Source organism: Diceros bicornis, chromosome 26 (genome assembly GCF_020826845.1).
Source record: "Diceros bicornis minor isolate mBicDic1 chromosome 26, mDicBic1.mat.cur, whole genome shotgun sequence".
NCBI classification, from domain to species: Eukaryota; Metazoa; Chordata; class Mammalia; order Perissodactyla; family Rhinocerotidae; genus Diceros; species Diceros bicornis.
In genome coordinates this window covers 6,589,151-6,606,145 of record NC_080765.1, presented here as the reverse complement: position 1 = coordinate 6,606,145, position 16,995 = coordinate 6,589,151, and the positions used below count along the sequence as shown (strand labels likewise).

At 39.1% G+C, this 16,995-nt stretch overlaps 1 pseudogene; it reads left to right on the top strand.

Annotated features, from left to right (window-relative positions):
• LOC131422937 (cytochrome P450 3A12-like) overlaps positions 1-15,702 on the top strand; it is a 33,748-nt pseudogene extending 18,046 nt beyond the window's left edge.
• The last annotated feature ends 1,293 nt before the right edge of the window (positions 15,703-16,995 follow it).

Sequence of the window (16,995 nt, the reverse complement as noted above, 5' to 3'; positions counted from 1 at the left end):
GAGAGAATTTGGACCAAAAAAAAGTTGGACATGATGGCTGGATTTCTCTTAGGGAAGCATCTTGCTCTTCAACATTTGTAGCTGGATGTTTCTGTTCACTGATGACTCAGCCAACACTAGTCAGACTTCTGGACTTAAAGGGGCCATATTTTCAGGAAAGAAGTTAAATACTGCACTCCTCATTTATGTGTGACTTCACAAGTAAGTGTCTATCACTGAAATGTGTCTCTCTTCTTCCAGCAGGGAGTGGATTTTCTTCAGCTGATGATTAACTCCCAGAATTCCAAAGAACTGGACAAGCATAGAGGTAACCAAGGAGTGTGTCAGAGGGCCACTGTGGGGAAGCTCAGAGGAAGGGTATGCTTCTGAAAACCTGCAGAAAGTTTTTCCAGATAGATGAGAATTGAAGCCAAATTGAAGAAAGACACATGTTCCTATCTAAATGGTAGGCAGGGGCACTTTCTAGAAAGGTACCGGTACATTTTTTTCAAATCTTGAAGAGCAACCATAAACAAGTATTTCATGCCCCAAAGTCAGTCAGTGGTCTGTGGATCACCTACATCAGAACCTCTGGGGAGCTTGTTTCCATGTTGATTCTCAGACCTTATCCAGATCCAGTGAATTAGAACCTCTGCCTGGAAATGTGCATCAAGGCTTCATCACAGAAGGCACATTGCCCCAGTGTTGGTGACCTTGCATGGAAAATTGTTTAAAATTGTGTTCATTTGCTTAATCTAGTGTCAAGTTTTATTTTTCCCTTTCTATTAATATGTAACCTCTGAGGGAATCCTTTGAGACTGTGAACATTCTGTACCTCTTCAAATTTCATCTACTAGTTTTATCACCCATTGATGGTTTTAGATTGAAGCCATTATTTCTATGATGGTTGCAAAATGATGACTTTCCATTTCCATCATTTCTTCTACATTTATGAGTTGATGTTCCATTGTAAGGAGAGCTCTCCATTCTCATTTATTTGTTTACGTATTTATATCAATGTGACCTCATATGTTACTAATTTGCTCTCTTATATAGTTCTTTATTTTGACGCTCAAATTCTCTCAGGTTTGTCCACTGGAAGCCCTTTCAAGTGGGCTCCCGTGTCCTTTTATTTTTCTTCTTCCTTTTTACATTTTATTTTTTCAGTAGACTTAGAGCAGTTTTAGACTCACGGCAATATTGAGTGCAAGGTACAGAGATTTCCTGTATACCTCTTTCCCCTAACTATATATAGACTCCCCCACTGTAGAAATCCCTACCAGAGTGGTACATTTGTCACAAACAGTGAGCCTACCTTGAGACATTATCACCCAACATCCATCGTTCACTTTAGGTTTCACTCCTGGTGGTCTACTTTCTATATTTTTTAAACAAATGTATAATGATATATATCCACCATTATAGTATGCAGATTACACTGTATCTTTTCACATATTATTTTCTGAGCACTTCCTTGCTTTCTGATGGAAGACATTCCAGGTTTCTCTTCTATTTCCCTTGACAAGCCCTGGAATCCACCATTTCTCCAAGGAGCTCTGGTTCCTTTTATTGAGAAATGGTATTTAGAAAACAAAATCTGGCATGTAGGCGTCCTCATTGCTAGCAGCATTTATGTGCTTCTAGGTCCTCTCTGTGGACAAAGCTAAGAACATCAAATATATTTACACAGAACTGATAAATATAAATCTTTCCATATCTACTCATAACCAGTGATGTAAACATGCTCTGTATCTCTCTCTCTAAAAGAGGTTCTGATTTGGAGTTTATTTCCTTGAAGTGAATAGACCCATTTGGTTAATTTCAAGCTACCAATGGTTTAACAACCATCTCACAGCATCCCCAAATATTTAGCAATTGGTCTTAGAGAGCAGGGATGATCTGAATGTAGCACACCACTATAATTATATCTATATTTATGTTTACTTCTATCTATCTATTAGCTATCTATCTATCTATCTATCTATCTATCTATCTATCTATCTATCTAACTGTATAGTCCAGTACAACTTTCTGTGATGAAGGTAATATTCTGTATCTGCCCTGTTCAATATAGTAAGCACTAGACACATGTGGCTATTGAACATTTGACATGTGGCCAGTGACACTGAAAAACTGAATCTTCTAATGTATTTAAATTTAAGTAACTTAAATTTAAATTTAAGCATCCATATGTGGCTACCATATTGTACATCACAGCTCTAAACTTTTGGTATCAAGAGATTCATGCTGACCAGGGGGAGCATTTGATATTTGAATTTACCCACAACAGCATAGCAGAAGTCATCGTTGGGATGTCAGAACTCTGTAGACCTTTCTTACACTGGTTTTGCAGTGTTTTAGTTGTGAATTATGTGGTTGGAGAAGATACCAACCACGGCTATTTCAGTTCTCTAATTATCTAAAGGTCCTAGTCTAGTCCCAAGCAAATAGATTGTGACTATGCTTTAGTTTCTTCCAGGAGAAATTCAAAATTGAGGCCACCTTATAAACACAAGGGCTATTTGCTGACCACAAAGCAGGGCAAAGAAAGGCTGCATATGCTGAAGAAGATGACATTCAGGCCATGATTGAATAAACATTGCTGTTACTCTCACTGGGCCCTATTTTTCTACATTTCTTGCTGGTCAATGCCATTCTTTCTTCTGCTATTTTAATGCCACTGATGAGACTAGGGTCAATCACCACTCTTCTAGCATTTTATCTGCCTCTGTAGTTTCTGTACATATCTGGGATCTTCCATTTGAAGACTTGTGCCTCAAGTCTTCCAGTACCTAATGCCTCTCAAGGCACAATCCATGCTTCTTAAACTAGATTGTGCACACCAACCACCATGTGTTGTGAAATTTCAGATTCTGATTTGATAGTTCTAGAGTGGGGGTTGAGGTTGGCATTTCAATTGAAGTCCCAGATGCTGGTCATGTTGCTGGTCCATGGACCACACTTTAAGTAGCAAGAGTTTATATCAGTAGCCCAATATTATTCTCTTAAATTCTCTTAAAGATGTTAGAGGAAAGTTCCTTTAATTTTCTCTACAATTAAACCTTAGTATTGCACACTCTCTTAAAAAATTTCAAGCCATATTTTAGCTAGAGTAATTGAAGTTTTTCCTGGCGGTATGCTATTCCACATTACTTGTAGCTAAAGTACTTTTGTGATTCTCCAAGGGACATACTGATAACACCATATATGTTAGACAGGAACATTATCTTTTAAATTACCCAACTGTGTTGGTGAGGACAGTGGCATCACCAGGAGAAGATGTCCAAGAATAGTATAGACATCAGGAAAAACTGAATTAAGACAATTCTTGCCTTTTTCTGTTCTCTCAGGTAGACATCAGAATTCAAACCACTCTCAGTTTGACTCTGAACTGCTTTTCTATATTTCTGTAGGGGTTTGGGAGTTTCTTTTGGGTTTCTTATCATCTAAAATGCGATGATGTACATTGACTTGCTTTACCTACAAAGCCTTTCCTTTGGTCTTAGCTCTATCAGATCTGGAGCTCGTGGCCCAATCTACTATCTTTATTTTTGCTGTCTACGGGACCACTAGCAGTTCTCTTTCCTTCCTTATGTATCTTTTGGCCTCTCACTCTGATGTCCAGCAGAAGCTGCAGGAGGAGATTGATGCGACTTTTCCCAATAAAGTGAGTGGATGATACCTGGAGAGGGAGGGAGAAGGTGAAGTCTTAGCAAGAGTGTCTCTTCACCACTGCCTATGAGAATTTTTCAAAATGCATAAACCTCAATTCTTTTGCCTACTATATTTAAGATGGATGTGAAGAGACAAAAACGAAAGAAGAAACCTAGGCAATGTATGCTACTCACATAAATATGAGATCTTTGAAAAAAGTGTTGGTCCTGATATATCGTTTAACTATTATCACAATATTGCCAGGTAAAAATCACAAAACCTCAGTGGGCATCTAACAGTAAGCATTTATTGCTCAAGTATCTGGATAGTTATCTCTGTTGATAATGGCTGGACTTGCTTTGGTCTGGCTATTGGCTGATCTAGGCTGGTCTTGGCTGACTAAGCTCCATACGTCTCTCATGCTCCCGAAAACTAGGCTAGGTGTGCCATTCTCAGTGCAATGGCAGAGGGCAAGAGCAAGAATCCCAGTCATACGGGTGCCTTTCAAAACTGTGCTTGCATCACACTTAGCCAATATTCCATTGGTCCAAAGTAAGCCACATGGCCAAACCCAGAGTCAGAATAGAAGGATACCACAAGGTTAGATAACAAAGGGCATGGACACAGGTGTACAGGGAAGAGCATAGGGTAGGAAATGGAAGATATGATTTTGAGTCTTGACTGTGGTTTTGGACAAGTCTTAGGTCCTTCAGATATAAGGCAAGAAAACATTTTAGGGCTTACGCAAATTAGAGATTATCTTTTTTTCTCTGGTAAAGCCCCTTTTGCAATATGATGAAAAGGTCACTTAGAGAGTAGCTAACATTTGCTTATTACTAAATGTGTCTCTTCTAAATGCTTTCCATTTATAAATGAATTAATCTTCATAAAACTGTATATTAGTCAGGATAGGGTAGGTTTAGCCTCAATAACAGCTTATACCTCAAATTTCAGAGGCTTTACATAGCAAAGATTTACTTCTAACTGACATTTACATGTTCAAGTGGATGTTGTGGAGGATGAGAGTGGAAGACTCTGTTCCACGTAGTTACTAGGGATACAGGCTATGATGCTCCACAATCTTGTAGCTGATTACCTGGAACAGGATGCCTTCCTCTTGGCTGGAGAATAAAGAACTAGAGTGTTGGTCCCTGGCTTTTCAAATGTTTTGTCCCCAAATTGACATACAATACCTCAGCTCACAGACCATTGCCAAAGCTGATTTCCTCTAAGTTCATGGGGATGGGAAATGTGTGAGTCTATGAAGTGTCAACTCTGATTATCTCCATGGACCAAATCAGGAAACTGAGCTACACAGAGAGAAAATGCTTTCATACACTAATCATGTAACTAGTGGTGAAGAATCCAAGCTATGATCCAGGGTGTCTGGCTCCAGGCCAAAATCTTAACCTCTATAACATTGCCTCTTTAATATAATACCACATAATGTCTACAGAGTTTCCAGATATCTCCCCAAACTGGATTTCTTTGTGATAAGAAGAGACCTGGCCTCTGTGGCTGGAGTGGCTTATTTAGATCTATAGAGCTTACAGTCAAATTCTGAAGCTCCAACTAGGAGACTTCCAGCAACAGAGATTGTGGCTGAGAGTGGGGTTCTGATCCTCTTTATAACTTTCACTAGAAATGAAATTGAAAGTGCCAAGGTAGCATCCAGTCTCACCTTTCTTTTGTCATATTTGGTTTAGAAAGGGACTAGTTTCTCCCCGTCATTTATAGAGTTTTATTTATAATACAGTGTTTCTCTACAAATTACATATATATAAACTAAAGAGTTAGCAAGTAGGATTTTCCAAGTAAAAAACTTTATGTTGAATAGGGGATTTGCTCTTTTATACATTCTCTTTCCTTGTTACTGATGTGTGGCCTCTGTTTTGAGAGGAAACAGTGACTTGGGCATATTTCACTTAAGAGTAAGAGTCATAGTCTATTAGTCACATTTGTTCACATGAGAAAGAATATCCACTACATGGTAGTGTGAGGGATTTCAGACCCTGTTTAGAGGATTCTCCCAACGGTCTTCTATAGTCCTGGGAGTCCATGCTACTCCATGCATCTCAATGGGCCATTGAGCAGGTCAAAGGACATGGTAGATATTAAAATGTCCATAAATGCTAAGGTCCTTTATCAATATGAATTTGATCTTTCATACTGCTAACATTTCAATAGTACTGCAGAGACTGAGTGAAAAGTTGATCGCAAATCGCAGTTTATCAAAACCTGTTTCTTTCTTCCCAGGCACTTCCCACCTACGACGCTCTGGTACAGATGGAGTATCTTGACATGGTGTTGAATGAATCTCTCAGATTATTCCCCATTGCTACTAGACTTCGGAGAGTCTGTAAGAAAGATGTGGAAATCAATGGGGTGTTTATTCCCAAAGGGACAGCGGTGATGGTGCCAACCTTTACTCTTCACTGAGCCTCGGAGTTCTGTCCAGAGCCTGAGGAGTTCCATCCTGAAAGGTACAGGGCACCTGGGAAAGAGAACCCACCCTGATAATGGCAGATTAGGGCATATTTTGACATCTCTTAGTATAGATGACAAATGTGTAATTATACAACCCTTTATTTGTACATCTTTTTATTTTTGGCATTTTTTTTTCTTAATAGAAGAGTGGTCATTGTTGTCAAAATTTTAACAACTGTAGACTAGAAAAAAGAAAATTATAGCTGTCTACATTGCCAATACCTTAATATATGCCTCATTAACAACGTGATATATATCTTCATGCACATTTTTCTATGCGTATTTAGATTTTAAAAAATTAGAATGCGGGGCTGGCTCCGTGGTGTAGTAGTTAAGTTTGGCATGCTCTGCTTTGATGGCCTGGGTTCGTGGGTTCACATCCCAGGTGCAAACCTACACCACTCACCAGCCGTGCTGTGATGGTGACCCACATATACTGTGGAGGAAGATTGGCACCGATTTTAGCTCAGGGCTAATCTTCCTCAACAAAAAAAAACAAACAAAAAAAACAAATTAGAATAGTATTATATTTTATTTGGTTTTGAACAGCTTACTTTATTTACCAGTAATCTATAAACAACATCTTATGTTACTATATACATATACATATATACGCACATATATTTATATATGTAATATACATATAAAGATAGTATATATTTTTGTGTGGGATTGCATGCATTTGCCATAATTTACTGAACCACTATGTGATTTAGGGAATAGAGGCTCATTTTTCCTTTATATTTTTCTATGCTGTTCCCTTTAGCTCTCCTAATTTATCACCCACATTCCCACATTCCATTTTTTCAAACATTGCTGCTGTTTCCTCTAGCGTTACTGTGTGGGTGCTGGTGATGACCTGAGAGGTCCTCATCCTGATAGTTTAAGCAGCTTCATTGAGGACAAATGTGGGCACATGTCCCCGAGTGCTGTCTCTGGCTGCAGTCTTGTGCCAGCTCCCTTCCACTCTCAGTATTGGGTGACCCTTCCAAAGATAATTCCTCTGATGTCTAGACTCTGAGACATCCTCCTTGGAGAGTTATTGGGCATGTTCTTCTGGGAACTCAGAACCAAAGTCTGACTTTGGGCACAGCTTGAACTCTGGAAAGAGTTGATGCTTTTGCATTTATTGTATTGGTGAGTACAATTTGGAATGAACTTTTTAGGGCACAGGCTGAGATCTAGACTTTTATTAGCTCCTGACTATAAGCTCCCTGATGGCAGGGACCTTGACTTGTTGGCATAACATCATTAATGCTGGCATACCTTCTACACATAGTACTTGTTGAAAGAAGAGGTTAGAGTTGACCCCGTGTACTCTGTTTTCTGGACCAGAGGACCTCTGTGGTTCCTCCATGCTTAGCAGTTCTCCTCCTGTAGTTTTACAAGCATAAAACCAGAGAACACTCACTATACTTCTATTTTATGCATTCAGTCATCAAACAGAGAATAAGTGCTCACTGTGTGTCAGGGACTTGGCCAGGCAATGAGAAATCCAAATGTTAAAAAATGCCTATTATGAAGAATTTTTGATATATATGCAAGTATATATGTTTTGACCTATATACAAGCATATTCTATAGACATAAGTGGATGGAATAGTTTTAATGTGTCTATATGTATCCTCCACCTGCTCAACAACCATCAGCCCATGTCAGCTGCATCATTCTCACACCACTGCTACCCTTCTCCTGATTCGCATATAATTTTAAGGCATATCATGTATAACTGTCCTAGAATGTTCTCCAAATTATAAGGACTCTTAATTTAAAAGTCCATAGCCACAATGCCATTATTGCTTTCCCCAAATCCACAATTTTTCTTCATGTAATCACATATTGAGGAGTCAAATGGAATAAAGCATAGGTCTATCCTTCAAGGAATTTATAGTGGTGGAACAGAAAGAGAAGGAAATCAGTGATTATACTATAGTAGAGTAGCATCATATGCTCATGTAAATCATCTGATGTAAGCTATTCTATGGGGGAGGGAAGAAGAGAGAGGCAGAGAGAGAGGGATGGTGAGCTGGAGTGGAGGGGAGAAAAAGAGAGAGAGTTGGGAGAGGAAGAGAAGAGAAGGGAAAATAAGAATTTAAATAATGGGAGGCGTTTCTCTTTTTTCAATAATGGCTTATAGTTTTCAGTGTATAGGTATTTCACCTCCTTGGTTGAATTTATTCCCAGCCATTTTATTCTTTTTATTGTGATTATGAATGGGATTGTATTCTTGATTTCTCTTTCTGCTAGTTCCTTATTAGTGTATAGAATACAACTGATTTTTGTATGTTGATTTTGTACTCTGCAACTTTGCTGTACTCATTGATTATTCCTAATAGTTTTTGGGTGGATTCTTTAGGATTTTCTACATATAGAATTATGTGATCTGCAAATAGTGAGAGTTTTACTTCTTCCTTTCCAATTTGGATCCCTTTTATTTCTTTTTCTTGCCTAATTGCTCTGGCTAAACCTTCCAGTACTATGTTGAATAAGAGTGGTGAGAGTGGGTATCCTTGTCTTGTTCCTGTTCTCTGAGGAATATCTTTCAGGTTTTCACCATGGAGTATGATGTTGGCTGTGGGTTTGTCATGTATGGCCCTTATTATGTTGAGGTAGTTTCCTTCTATACCCATTTTATTGAGAGTTTTTAAAATCATAAATGGATGTTGGACCTTTTCGAATGCTTTCTGCATCTATTGAGATGATCATGTGACTTTTATTCTTCATTTTGTTAATGTGGTGTATCACCTTGATTGATTTGTGGATGGTGAACCATCCCTGCACTCCTGGAATAAATCCCACTTGATCATGGTGCATGATCCTTTTAATGTATGGTTGTATTCAATTTGCTAATATTGTGTTGAGGATCTTTGCATCTATGTTCATCAGTGATATTGGCCTTTAATTTTTGTTTTTTTATGTTGTCCTTGTCTGGTTTTGGTATCAGGGTAATGTTGGCCTTGTAAAATGAGTTAGGAAGCATTCTGTCTTCTTCAATTTTTTGGAAGAGTTTGAGAAGATAGGTATTAAATATTCTTTGAATGTTGGTAGAATTCTCCAGAGAGGCCATCTGGTCCTGGAGTTTTGTTTTTTGAGAGGTGTTTGATGACTGTTTCAATCTCTTTACTTGTGATTGGTATATTCAGATTTCTCTATTTCTTCTTGATTCAGTTTCGGAAGGTCGTGTGATGCCAGGAATTTATCCATTTCTTCTAGGTTATCCGATTTACAGGCATATAGTTTTTCATAGTGTTCTTTTATAATCCTTTGTATTTCTGTGGTGTCTGTTGTAATTTCTCCTCTTTCATTTCTGATTTTATTTATTTGCAGCTTCTCTTTTCTTTTCCCTTGGTGTGTCTGGGTCAAAGTTTGTCAATTTTGTTTATCTTTTCAAAGAACCAGCTCTTAGTTTCATTGCACCTTTCTATAGTTTTTAATCTCTATTTCGTTTATTTCTGCTCTGATTTATATTATTTCCTTCCTTCTACTGACTTTGGGCTTTGTTTGTTCTTTTTCTAGTACTTTTAGGTATAGAGTAAACTTCTTTATTTGAGATTTTTCTTGTTTCTACAGGTAGGCCTGTATTGCTACAAACATGCCTCTTTGTACCGCTTTTACTGTGTCTCATAATTTTTGGAATGTTGTGTTTTCATTTTCATTTGTCTTCACGGATTTCTTGATTTCTCCTTTGATTTCTTCATTGATCCAAGAGTTCTTCTGTAGCATGTTGTTTAGTCTCCATATGTCTGTGGCTTTCCCAGCTTTTTTCTTGTAGTTGACTTCCAGTTTCATAGCAGTGTGGTTGATAAAGATGCTGGATATGATTTCAATCTTCTTAAATTTACAGTTGCTTGCTTTTTTTCCCAACAGATGGTCTATCTTTGAGAATGTTCCATGTGCACTTGAGAAGAATATGTCTTCCACTGTTTTTGGATGGAATGTTCTTTATATATCTGTTAAGTTCATCTCACATAATGTTTACTTCAATACTGCTGTTTCCTTCTTGACTTTGGATGTACTATACATTGATGTAAGTGGGTATTATAGTCTGCTACTAATATTGTGTTGCTGTCAATTTCTCCCTTTAGGTTTGTTAAAAATGGCTTTATATAGTTTGATGTTCCTATCTTGGGCATATATGTTAATAGATATTATACTTTTTGATGGTTTATTCCATTTATTACTATATAATGCCTGTCTCTGTCTCTTGTTATCTTTTTTGGCATGAAGTCTATTTTGTCTGATATAAGTATGTCTACACCCACTTTTTTTGGTTGTCATTTGTTTGGAATATCATCTTCCATTCCTTCACTCTGAGCCTATTTTGTCTTTAGAGCTGAGATGTGTTTCCTGGAGGAAGCGTATTGTTGGGTCTTGGTTGTTAATCTATCCAGCCACTCTCTGTCTTTTAATTGGTGAATTCAATCCATTTACATTTAGAGTGATTATTGATATATGAGGGCTTCATACTGCCATTTTATCTTTTATTTTCTGTTTGTTCTATATTTCCACTGTTTCTTTTTCCTTGTATTTCTGTCTGCCATTTCAGTTTGGTGTTTTTCTGTGATGTTTTTCTCAGTTTTCTCTTTGTTTATGATTTGTGACTCTGCTCAGATTTTTTGTTTTGTGTTTATCATGAGGTTTGTATAAAAGATCCCATAGATTAGGTAGTCCTTTTTCTGATAGCCTCTTATCTCCATTAGCCTGTGCAGGTTCTGTCCTTTTCCTCTTTCTTGTCTAGGTTATTGTTGTCACAAATTATTCTTTTTTGTTTGTGAGTTTGTGACCAAATCGAAGTGGTTATAATTATTTTTGATTTCTTTCCCTTAAGCCCTATGTTATAATTAAGTGTTTACTAACCTATTCTGATATACAGTTGCAATTTTCTGATTCTGTTTATTTATCAGCTTGCTCAAAGCTTTTGTAAACCTTTGCTTTTTTGTTTCAGGTAGGTGTGGTCCTTTTAACATTTCTTATGAGCCAGATCTAGTGGTGATATTCTCCCTCAGCTTCTGTTTGTCTGCAAAAACTTTTATTTCTTTGTCATACTGAAGGATAATTTCACTGGGTGTGGTATTCTTGGCTGATAACTTTTGTGTTTCAGTATGTTGAATATATCTTTCCACTGTCTCATAGCCTGTAGAGTTTCTGCTGAGAAATGCACCAAAAATCTAATGGGAATTTCTTTGTGGGTCGTTTTCATCTTTCTTGCTGCCCTAAATACTTTTTCTTTGTCATTGACTTTTGGTAGTTTTAATATTATATTCCTTGATGAAGGTCTTTTTGGATTGATGTAATTAAGAGTTCTATTAGCTTCGTGTACTTGCATGTCCAGTTCCTTTCCCAGGTTTGGGAAGTTCTCAGCTATTATTTCTTTGAATAAGCTCTCTGCTCCTTTCTCCCTCTCTTTCTGGGATACCTATTATCCTTATGTTATTGTTCCTAAATGAGTCAGATATTTCTTGAAGAATTTCTTCATTTAAAAAAAAATCTTTGTTCTCTCTCCTCCTCCATCCAAATCATTTCTCAGTTTCAATCTTAGAGCTCACTTATTCACTCCTCCATATGGTCTGCTCTATTTTTAATGCTTTTTACTTTATTTTTCATTTCATTAATTGTGTGTTTTATCTCCAGAAGTTCTGTTTGTTTGTTTTTTAGTTTCCATCTCTTTGGTGAACTACTCCTTCTGTTAATTAATTTTATTCCAAAGCTTATTGAGCTGTCTCCCTGAGTTTTCTTGTAAGTCATTTAGTTTCTTTATGACAGCTCTTTTGAATTGTGTGTCACTTAGATGGTAATCTTCTGAGACTTCAAGATTGGTTTCTGGAGAGTTGTCATTCTCTTTCTGTTGTGCCATGTTACTGTAGTTCTTCATGGTGTTTGATGAATTGATCATCTGCCAGTGCATTTGTGGTGGTAATATCATTTCTTATTTGGGTAAGGCTTTGGGTACTATGGTTCTGAGCTACTTCTAGTTGTATTTGAGAGCCTGCAATTTCCTCCCTCCGCTGCCTCAGCTAGAGGCATTGGCAGTGCCCTCCTTGTGTAGTGTCTGCCTCTGAGGTTGCTGGTATCTTGCTGCTTGTGATGTCACTTCCATCTCAGGTGTCATCACCCATGTCACCAGGCTGCAAGTACATCTGTTGCTTCCAGGGTCACCTGGGTCTTGTGTTCCTTCACTGGCTCTCCACAGGTTCTCTGTAGATCTGGATGCTGCTGCCCTGTGCGCCACCTGCAGTGCTGCTCCTGGGTTGTCTGTTGGTGCTGATTGCATTGGTGTCAAGGGTGCCAGGTTCACAGGTGTTGCTGTTGCTGCCATGGGTCTAGGGTCCAGAGGACTGGTATGCTGCTCCTGCAACTGATGGAGCTGGTGTTGAGGATGCTACCAGTGAGTGCTGTTTCACTGGTTCTGCTGTGGTTCCTGATGCTTTGGTCACAGGTTCACCCTGCCACCATGGGTGGGGAGCAGGGCCTATGCCAGGAGAGGTTGTTTTTGTTGCTCCTTCATGCAACTTCTGTTCTCTGATGCTACCTGGTGTGTTTGAAAACTCAGCTCAAGGTACCCCACTCTAGCTAGGAAAATCCAAGTTTTGTATACTATCCCTACTGTTAGAAAGACCTGGCCAATGCCAGGAGAGGGGCAAAAGGCACACATGCTGGATCCCCTGGGAGACAGGAAAGACTGCTTATTGGTTTTGCTTCTACTACATCTGCTTCCAGTCATGTGAGGCATGGTTCTCACTTCCTCAACTCCCGCTGCACCTGCTGTTTCTGCTCTGTTTGCAGTTGCACAAGCTATGGTGCCTGCTGTGTCTGCTCCACTCACAGTCATGAGAGCCACAGCACCTGCTGTTTCCTCTCCACTCTCAGTGACTCTTTGCAGGCACATGCACTGGCATGTGGATCCACATCCTTGATGGCTGCTGCTGGCAGAAGGCCAGGTGGCTTCTCCCTAGTTCCACTGCCTCCAGTGGTTCCAGTCCACCCACCTTCAGATGTACAGCTGTATGGATCTCTTATGCATCCTGTTGTGCTGTGTAGGGATCCTCTGTTGCTCAACGGATGTCTGATTGGTTGTAACGTTGAGGGGAGAGGCAAAAGGAACAACTCACTCCACCATGACTGTGACATCACTCTCCTAGATCTTGTGGTTTTTATGTTTAATTAACTTGTTTTCATCTACTATTGTTGAACCAGGTTCAGTAAGAAGAACAAGGACAGCATAAATCCTTATCTATACCTTCCCTTTGGAAGTTGACCTAGCAACTGTATTGGCATGAGGTTTGCTATCGTAAACATGGGGTCGGCGGAATACTGCAGAACCTCTCCTTCAAACCTTGTAAAGAAACACAGGTCAGACAGTTAACGTTCTACATAAATAATGTCTTATTGGGAGTTTTTTAAACTTTGCGGTCTCTCTCTATATATATGAAAGAATGCATTCTATTCAAAGAATAATTTACTATTGGCAGGGAACCTATTTGGAGCCATCTGTGACCTTAGACCCTTCAGCTCTGGACTGCTAAGTCTGTGGCGTTATAAAGACCCAAGCATAAAAGTCATCTAGAGTCTATTCAGTTAGCATGGCAGTAATATGAGCAGTCCTTTGAAGTTGAGAAAAGTTGTAAATTCGATTTCAAGTCAATGGGAAGAAAGGGGAAGTGTTATGCACAGCCTTGAAATGCAGCGATTACCATGTCATGACTTTTGAAGGATGCTCTTCTCCACCAGAACTTATAGAAGCTTTGTGACAGCAGTTCTCAACCACTGTCTATATCATGAAATCAATGAGGAGCTTTAAAAAATCCTGATGACTAGATCATCTCAGTAATTCTAAAATAATTCACAAGAGTTGAGCTTAAAAGCACCCCTGTTATATCTCACATGTAGCCAAAGTCAAGAAGCACTGATTTAAAGGTTTTCTGCCAGACGTGAAGGACTCCCTCAGTCTTGGGCCATCCTGGCTATTTGACCTCACATTCCAATCGCGCTCTTCCAGTCAAGTGGGCTCTTTTTACATCCTAGTACAAACTTTATGAATGTTCTTCCTGCCCTCCTCCATGTTCTGTTCTCATCTTTCAAATCCAAGTTCAATCTCCAAGCCGCTCTCTGGAACCTTCCCCATGTAGTACAGAGCCCATTCTCTCCTCTGCTCTGTTATCCATTTCTGCAGGCTGGTATCATCAGTCAGACCACCTAAGTTAATAGCGTGTCATTAAACCATCCAGTTTCATGCTCTATGTTTTCTTTGCACCTAAGAATGTCTTTAACTCTAGCTGGTGCCTTGCAGACATCCAGTAGATGCTTAAGGAGTGATTTGAGATGATTTAGAGCTCTTGGATTCAAATTTTGAACAATTTTAACTATAAAAACTTAAATGACATTTGTGTATGTGCATGTTGTGTGTGTGTCTCTGCAGGGGACATATATGTATGCTATTTTAAATTATAAAATAACAACATTTTATATTTATAGAAAAACCTGGAATCTCTCCTAAGATGAACATAATGAATGGTTGCTATTGACTCATATCGAAAAAGATGCTATAATAAGGATTATTTGTAGGACCCGTGTTATTAATATGTGGCTCCTCCCCTTAAATAGGCTCTCTTCAGGGGAGAGGAGGATAGAGATTGTTTCCATCACATTTTTCACTTTAGGGCAAATGTGTGGCAGTCCTGTAAATGTGTACAAGCAGGGGGCTCAGTCCTGATAGAAAGCAGGTCTCTGGCACACCTGGGGTGGACAGACACATCCTCTAGCTCCCAGTCATCCACAGGCTGGCGCTTCTTACCCTCCATGACAATTTGCTTGCCTTTCAGTCAACTGAGTCCCGAAGATGAATCTGCTGCTAGTCACCCTACACTGAAGGAGTGACTGGGTGAGAATGGAGTTAAAACTATCAGTTAAAAGACTGTAGGTCAGAAATTCACCATTTGCTGTACACATGGGATCCAAGAGATGTTAGAAAACAGGCATAATGCTTCACAAACACCTTTTCCCATCATGAAACAGGATGGGTTCCACTGGGAGAAATGACTGGACTCTTTAGAAGTTGAGGATGGTTCATACAATTAAAACATGTAATAACTACTCAGGATTACCTCGCAAGTTCCAACATACACAAAATTAATTCTATATGGCTTTTCAAAAGAATTTTCCATAATCCCTAAGAATCTGGTTTAAATTTTAATAGTTCATTCTTTTTACTTAAAATTGAAGCAAGGAACACAAGCCAACATGATTTTGTCTCTGACCTGGTCCAAAATGCTGCTGCATACATATTTTGTTGAATGCCTGGATGGATGAAAGCTTTACTGTTCAGTCTGACACAGCTTATAGATTAAGTATACAGAATCAAAGATATATGATGTTAAAAGTAGTTAATATGTTTTTAAGAGTTATTGCCCTTAACGTATCTCATCTTCTTTGCTTCTTTTGTTGGGGGAGCTTATCGGTCAGTTCTCATTTGCTTGTTTAACTGTTGCAGATCCCCCTGAAACTAGGCAGGCAAGGAGTTCTTCAACTGCAAAAACCCATTGTTCTAAAGGTTGAGTCCAGAGATGGGACCGTGAGTGGAGCCTGACTCTCCCTTTGTTGTTCAAGGAAGCTGTATCCCAGAACACCAGAGATCTCAATTTACTTTGTGAATAAAACCCAGAATGAATATGGGCTTAACCTGCTGTGCTTGATGGATGCCCAGGGATTCTTACATTCATTGCGCTTTCTCAGTGTCTGTGTTGAGTTTTATATGTTGTTCAATATAAAGGAAGGGCCTAGTAAGTGCCAGATATGTGGACTCAGCTTATCTGGTTCTCACAGGACAATCTCCATCCACCCCAGCTATTACCGTCTACTCTTCCTGAGCACTGATCAAAAATGAAAGTTTCTCAACAATTGTATCAACAAACTTTAATGAAACCAAGAATTATTGTACTGATTTTAGTAGTGACATTGCTATCACATGTTCATTTTGAATCTTCTATGAAATAGTATACTGAGAAAGTCAATAAATATCTCTTTGCAAAAGTATTATTTGATGACTTTGTGCACATTAGGGGGACTCTAGAGACCTGAATCAGTGAGAGCCAGTGAGTAAATGTTTTGGACCATCACAATCACTGGTTGGGTGGACCTTTTTGAGAACTCTCATTTAATACATTAAGATAGATGAGAGTTAACCCACTGTGACTTTGCCCGTTGCTTAGAAAGTACATTCATAGCATAATTCTCCCTGTTTTGGAGCACATATTTTTTGTAACACTTAACTGAGGGACTTATTATTACATTATTAGTTTTGATTTAATCTTTTCATCCCATCTCCCCTGACATTTCTGAAAGGCAGGAAACATGTTTTCTTATACCTCTTTGTACTCCATCCTCAACTCCCAACTGTCTTAACACAATGAAGATCAAATAAAAAACGATTGGTTGATCAATTGATTGGGCAGAAAGACTACCAGCTTTCATCAATCTCAGTTGGTATCAGAAACTGCACACGTTCTTCCTTTTCCTTTTCTGTACCTCTTCTCTCTTTCCCTCCTTTTCCCTTCCTGGACAATTTACTCCTAAAGCCAGAGGGCAGGGCACAGCAAGGTGGGCAGCCACACATTGTGGGTCAAGCTCAGGTATGGGAGTCACAGTGGCTCCAAGTCAGAGCAGAGTAGGTTGGGGAGGATGTGTACAGGGAGGGGCAGCATGGCATGGGTGTGGGAGATGAGCAGGGTGAGAAGGGGGTCCACGCAGAAGGGTGACCTGGTGAAAGCAGCAAGAGCCTAAATAGGGTGTGAAGAACCCAAACAGGGTGTGGAGTGCATCCATGAGTGCAAAGTGATGGAGTGGGGATTGGCCACATAAAGGCGGATTGATCAAATAAGTT